General features: G+C 36.5%; 1 long non-coding RNA gene across 3 annotated transcripts in view; it reads left to right on the forward strand.

Moving 5' to 3' along the window:
* The window catches only part of LOC107308097, a 31375-nt gene extending 26144 nt beyond the window's left edge, over nucleotides 1–5231 (forward strand). Inside the window, exons 2-3 of one of the 3 annotated variants that reach the window (XR_001552638.2) lie at nucleotides 3153–3284; nucleotides 5166–5231. This is a non-coding gene — a long non-coding RNA (uncharacterized LOC107308097). Of the gene's footprint in view, nucleotides 1–3152; nucleotides 3285–4686 lie in introns of all 3 variants that reach the window. The other 2 variants (XR_004305933.1, XR_004305934.1) reach the window with 2 other exon arrangements.
* Nucleotides 5232–6000: the final 769 nt, after the last annotated feature.

Genomic DNA, 6000 nt, shown 5'->3' on the forward strand with positions numbered 1-6000 from the left:
GTGAGGATTAGGCAGTGCTGAAAAGTAGTGACCTAGATAATGGCCTGTCCTGTAGGCAAGTTTGGGCTTCTAAATACCAAGTTATACTGTCCTAAGTGATCTTCAAATTATCTTAGTTTCATTGTAGGCCTAAATCTTAGGTTGAACTGACCCATGAGTTCCTTCTTTGATTCGTTTCTAATTTGTGACGTTTGTAATGTTTCTAGTTCCTAATATTAGGTCTTCGAGAAAGATTTGATGTTCCTTTGAGTTTTGAACAGATTTCTTTTTTATTTTTTTTCCTCAAAGAAAGTGTTTCTGCATTCTGCATGAAAAACATCTGTGATGATTTTTTTTTTTTTTTTTTTAAGTCCTCTAATTCATTAGAAGCTGCAACTCCATTCAGAGAATTACTATGTAAATGTATGTGCATAAATCTAGGGAAGTTAACTTTTAAAAGGGACAGACACTTTGGTTTTTAGTAGCATTTTTACTTGTGATGTTGTTTCCAGCTGTGATAAATAAAGGTCTGAATTGCAGTGGGAAATGTAGAAATCGAGACCCCAATCTTGTGCTGAATTCCAAGTGGGTAAGATGTTTGCCAACACATGGTTCAGTGCAGTATCAGGGCCCTAAAGTCTGAACTTTGAAGGGCTGACTTTTTTATTCTGTAGTGTTCGAATGGACTGCTTAAAAAACCTATAAATGCTTCATCGAGACAGCAGGGCACCATTTCAGGAACTGATTGCCCATTATAGTACTGACAATAAAATAGGAAAATACCCCAAGGGAGAAGGAGCAGGGCCTTACGACTTTCCCATTGAACTCAGTGTGAAACTTATAATTTCCTGCTCCCACTTTGTAGGATGCAGCAGTTTCCAGTGGCTGATGCATTATGCTCCTAAGCCTTTTTCAAAGAAATATGAAATTAGGGGGCTCTTTAAATTGGAAAACCAGACAAAATCATTGCAGAAATCAGAGTTCAGAATCAGAAATCAGAAGGAAATAAAAATTTCCTTCATTATACAAAATATGTATTTCTTTCTTTCATATTGACTTCTCCCTTTCCTGAGTTAATTGGCTAGAAATAATATTAATTTGATTCATATTTTCTGTGCTAAACTGTAAAAACATGCTTACCATAAATAGAAGTGAACTTACCTGTTTAAGAAATTTTCTAAGATTTTGCTTCATTCAAAGATCAAAGTGATCTCTGAAACAACAGTCATGGAGAATAGTTTAGATTGTTGTATAGATTCACACATTCTCTTTTCCTGCATCAGAGCCAAGAAACCAATATACATCCTCCTCCTCCCCTCACTGAATCTCCTCTGTGAAACTTCCAGCCGTCTGCGGTTGCAGAGAGCACCTGTCTGGATAATGTGAAGGGATAAGGGAGTATGTTAAACAAGGGCAGAGGGAATTGGGGAGGGATGCAGGAGACACAGAGCTAATTGAAGCAAAGCATTTTATTAATCTGGAGTGCTGTCTCCAGGCATGCCTGAAATCTAAATAATGATACTGAACTTCAAAGGCCTTATTCTCCATTCCTTGTGCACTCAGTACTCCTATTTAAGTCAGTGGAACTTCTAAGTATATAAAAACAGAATTGTACTGTAAGCCGTAACAATCATTTCAAAATAAAATCTTATACTGTCGACAAGAAAAGAATAACCCTTTATCTGGTCAATTCTTTCCTACCTATTGGCATTATGGGTAGCTTGAGTGTCAAGGTATGTGATTTTGACCCTCTGGAGAGCCATATAAAAGCCTAGATTTCCTTTGATATTTCATTGTTTTCCGAATGATTTGTTCTGCTGCTGTGTTCTGCTGTCAGTGGACACTGTGTGTACATAGCACATCAAGTATTTATGTAGAATCTGGCTACACAGTTTTGTAGCTTCTCAGATCTGCTCAGGGATTTGGCTTCTGCTTTTTAAAATTCTTATGTCGTTTCAGGACCATTACATATTGAATTAGGTTAATTTCATCATGTGAAAATTAATGATTGGATGGTCTGATAATGTTTTGAAGCTGTAAAGTACTCTAACAGTTATCATTAACATGCACTGTTTTTAATTCATGTGTGATTTTCAGAATGTGTAGAAACAGCTACCCTCTTTCTTACATGTACAAAGAGGAAACACAGGTCCCAGATTTCCATCTGCCTCTTCCAAGCATGTTCTTAAGGATGTCATTTGCTGAGACAGGGGACACGGTGTGAAATGTTGCTGCACAAAAAGTCCAGTTATTGTTACTTCAGAATCCCAAGATCTCTGACATTTCTCATTTCTGCCTTCCTCCAGCAACACACCAAGATGGATATCCTAATACTCAGCTCTCCCTGAACTGTGGAGACGTTCTTACCTGCTTTCACATACATACAATTTCACAACAGGCAGGATGTAATCATTGAATATGCTATAGGAGAGACTAAACAAACTAAATTTGTCATTTCCAATTGCATTTAAATATTAAATTTTACACTGACTTTTCTAGTTAAATTTGAATTTTAAAATTTTCCTGGAAGATATTTTTATTTTTAAATCCTTTTCTCTTATTAAAAAAGCCTGGCTAGAATGCTAGGGTTGGCTTAAAGCATTAATAATAATTGGCTAGCTGATATTTTTTAATGATGACATATTTCATGGAGATAAGGAAGTTCATCCAAATCAATAGAAACTGTAAGAAAATGTAAGTTTTAATTAAGTTGCTTAGATTCCACAATCACAGCATACAGTAGAAGAAAGTCTCAAGTTTTATTTGCTTTGTTTTACAACCAATCCAAATTAAAACATAGGTGTTTGCTATGTGTTATGGAGAGGATATTGGGCAGCAGTGGATGAAGCCTGAAGCAGGCACAGCCAATGGGCAAGGATTCAGCTCTGGAGTGTGGAAGAATGTGAGATGATGGAGTGGCAGGGATGAAATGCTATGAACTGACCGAGATCCTCATTTCCCATCCCCCTGAACTGTGCAGGAGGATGAGGTAGAGGAGTCAGGAGTGAACTAGAGACTGGGAAGAAGAGTATGGAGAATGTTTTTACTTTTGTCCTTGTTTCTCACTATCCTAATTTTAATCAGCAATAAGTGAAATTAATTTTCCACAAGTTGACTTTCTTTTGCCTGTGATAGTAATTAATTTGTGAATGATCTCTCTGTTCTTTTATCAGCCTATGAGGATTTTTTTGTGTTATTTTTGCCCTTTCTCCTGCTGAAGAGATGTAAGGGAGAACGGCTTGGTGAGTGCTTGGCAGCTTGCCGAAGTTAATACACCACAATTCAGCTTAACATTTCTGTCTCAGGTATTCATATGGGGATTTGTGTTGTGAAATTTTATGGAGAAATCTTCATGAGTGCTAATCAAACCTTAATTTTCTTTTTTTACTTAAAGAAAATCTCTTCCTTAAATACTGTCATAGAAGTTGAAAGCTAAATAGGCTTTCTGAATGTTGTTTCTTCAGTGTTCTGTAAATAGCTAGTTATACAATTATGCATGCCATTGCACTCAAGGGACTTAACTCTGACTAGTTCCAGGTTTCTGCTGGCTTCTTCACATTGGAGAGCAGAGAATCACCCTCCAGACTTCTAATTTCAGTGGACTTTTTGTATGCCATTTCAAAGGCTGGAAATTTAAAAAATAAAATTATAATAAAAAATAAATAATAATCCCCCTTGCTCTCTGTTTTTAGAGATAAAAGAGTAACTATTATTTCACCAGTCTCACTCTCTTTAATATAGAGCACACTGGAAAGGTATAGGAAATGACTTCTTTACCAAATGCTCCTCCATAAAATTTTTCTCAAGAGAAACAGGAGAATTACAAAGAAGCTACTGAAGTTGTGCTTCTGAAATATTTCTGTAATATTACCAAATATTATAGCAGTATTTGTTAGCTTGAAAAGGAATGTGAAAAAGAGAAACCATACGTTCCCAGAACTGAGTGTATCATTTTACTTATGGAATCCACACTGATACAGCTGATGCTTTTAAGGGACAACCTGACCACCATCCCAAAATAACAATGAATGTAAAACAATTTGCATTCACATATATGGGATTAGTGTTCCTCCATTACAAAATGACCCACCATCCTTTATAACTCTTAGGATTAAATACAAAAGGAATTACACAATAAATAATCCCATGAAGCTAACGAGTGCTTTCAACGGATGAATTTAGACACATGCTTAAGTTTCTGCTCCAACTGAAGATTATTAAATAAAAAAAGGCACCTTTCCTTTTCCTGAAGGAAATTTCAGCACCACTAATGGACACTTATTTGTCATCAACTGGAGGAAAGATGGGAAGGTGGAAGGGAACAAATGATCATTATGGGATATCCAACACAGAAGACAGAAGGAGTATCAGCAGGGGTGAGATGGAGCTAATGCCACACAGAGAAGTAACCAGTGAGCCCAAAACATCTTGGCTAAACTGATGTATTCCTAGACTGTGGGGAGATTACAATACAAGTTTTTAACCAGTGAGCCCAAAACATCTTGGCTAAACTGATGTATTCCTAGACTGTGGGGAGATTACAATACAAGTTTTTCTGAGAATATGTTGCAGACTGTGTGCTAGGGAACACCTCCATTAGGGAAAATTTGCCTGTGGAATGAGAAATACATAAACAGAAACTGGGAACTGAAGAAATGTTGTTAAGGTCAGCAGTGGGATTTTTTTGAGAGCATTTGTTCTTTTCAGGTGTGACAGTGGGCCGCCGAAACAACCCGTGGGCTACTGAGGTACAGTTTTGAATGTGAGGTGGTGTGCAATTTATTGCCAGGCTGGAAAATCCTTGTGACATCTTTCAGGGCTGATGGGAATTCAAAATGTACTTGGTGCTTTTATTGGGCTGAAAGACACTCTGCAGAAAATAATAATAATCGTCATATAACACTGTTCCATTCCATTGAAATTTCTCTGCCTTTGCTAATGTTTGCTTAATGTGTACTAGCACAGTACATGTATTGTAGAGTAACCATTACTTCAATTAGGAGACATAATAGGAAGTCGCTAAAAGATTTTTTAATGGTACTTTATGTTAGTATTTAGATATATTAAAAAATAATGCTTTTTTCCGTTACTTTTTGGCACAACAGACTAAATTGAAATAAGAAGATAACTGATTAAAGCAAGCTGATGGTTTTCTGATTTTGCCATGCAAAATTGTCCTTTCACAGACTGCCGATCGGAAACAGCGTTCAACATGGAGAGAGCAAGAAGAAGCTTGATACAGAAAATGAGAGGCAAGATTTAAATGTTTTCAGTGATTTGCCTCAGTCCATATTCACAATTACTTACACTCCTGTAAAGGTGCTTTTCAGGTTCTTTAGGTAGCTGGAGAAATTTATGTTCTGGCTCTTGAACTGTGTTAACACTGAGACTGAGGCTAAACCTGGTTGAAATAGTGGCTGTGATCCAGAAGCGAAGGTTTCCATACAAAATCCTTGTAGAATCGTAGGCAAGAGGAGAGAAATCAGTATATTTCTGTATCAGCCTGGATAATTTGGCACTTATATGGTATTCTCCAGTTACTGTCCAATTAGTACTGAATATGCAATAGACATGCTATATCTACAACTGTCTATACACATAGCTGAACATCCTATAGACTTGGATACAGAACTATATTCTGGTCCAAAACTTGTAGATCTCTTTATTGTATAGAAAAGTCAAGAATAAGTGCATTAAAGAATCCAAATTAGAGAATGTTTCTCTATCTATTTTCCTGTGCTCTAGTTTCTGAACTTGAAAAATATTTAATATTCAGTGTCTTTATGTCATGTCCTTATTTACTATATCTGAGTTACACAAAATTCTTGAGATTAAGGGTACTGTGGAAAACATTTCTTTATGCAGGTTCCCAAGTCAGACCCTGAAACACATAGACTCTGCACTTCTTTTTCCAGAACATGTGGAAACAGGATGTAACAAAAAGGAAAGTTAAAATTTTGGAGCATCCTTGAACCATTCACTATCTTACACAGACTTTTGAGCAAAACACATTTCCTCAGA

The sequence above is a fragment of the Coturnix japonica genome, chromosome 1 (genome assembly GCF_001577835.2).
Source record: "Coturnix japonica isolate 7356 chromosome 1, Coturnix japonica 2.1, whole genome shotgun sequence".
NCBI classification, from domain to species: domain Eukaryota; kingdom Metazoa; phylum Chordata; class Aves; order Galliformes; family Phasianidae; genus Coturnix; species Coturnix japonica.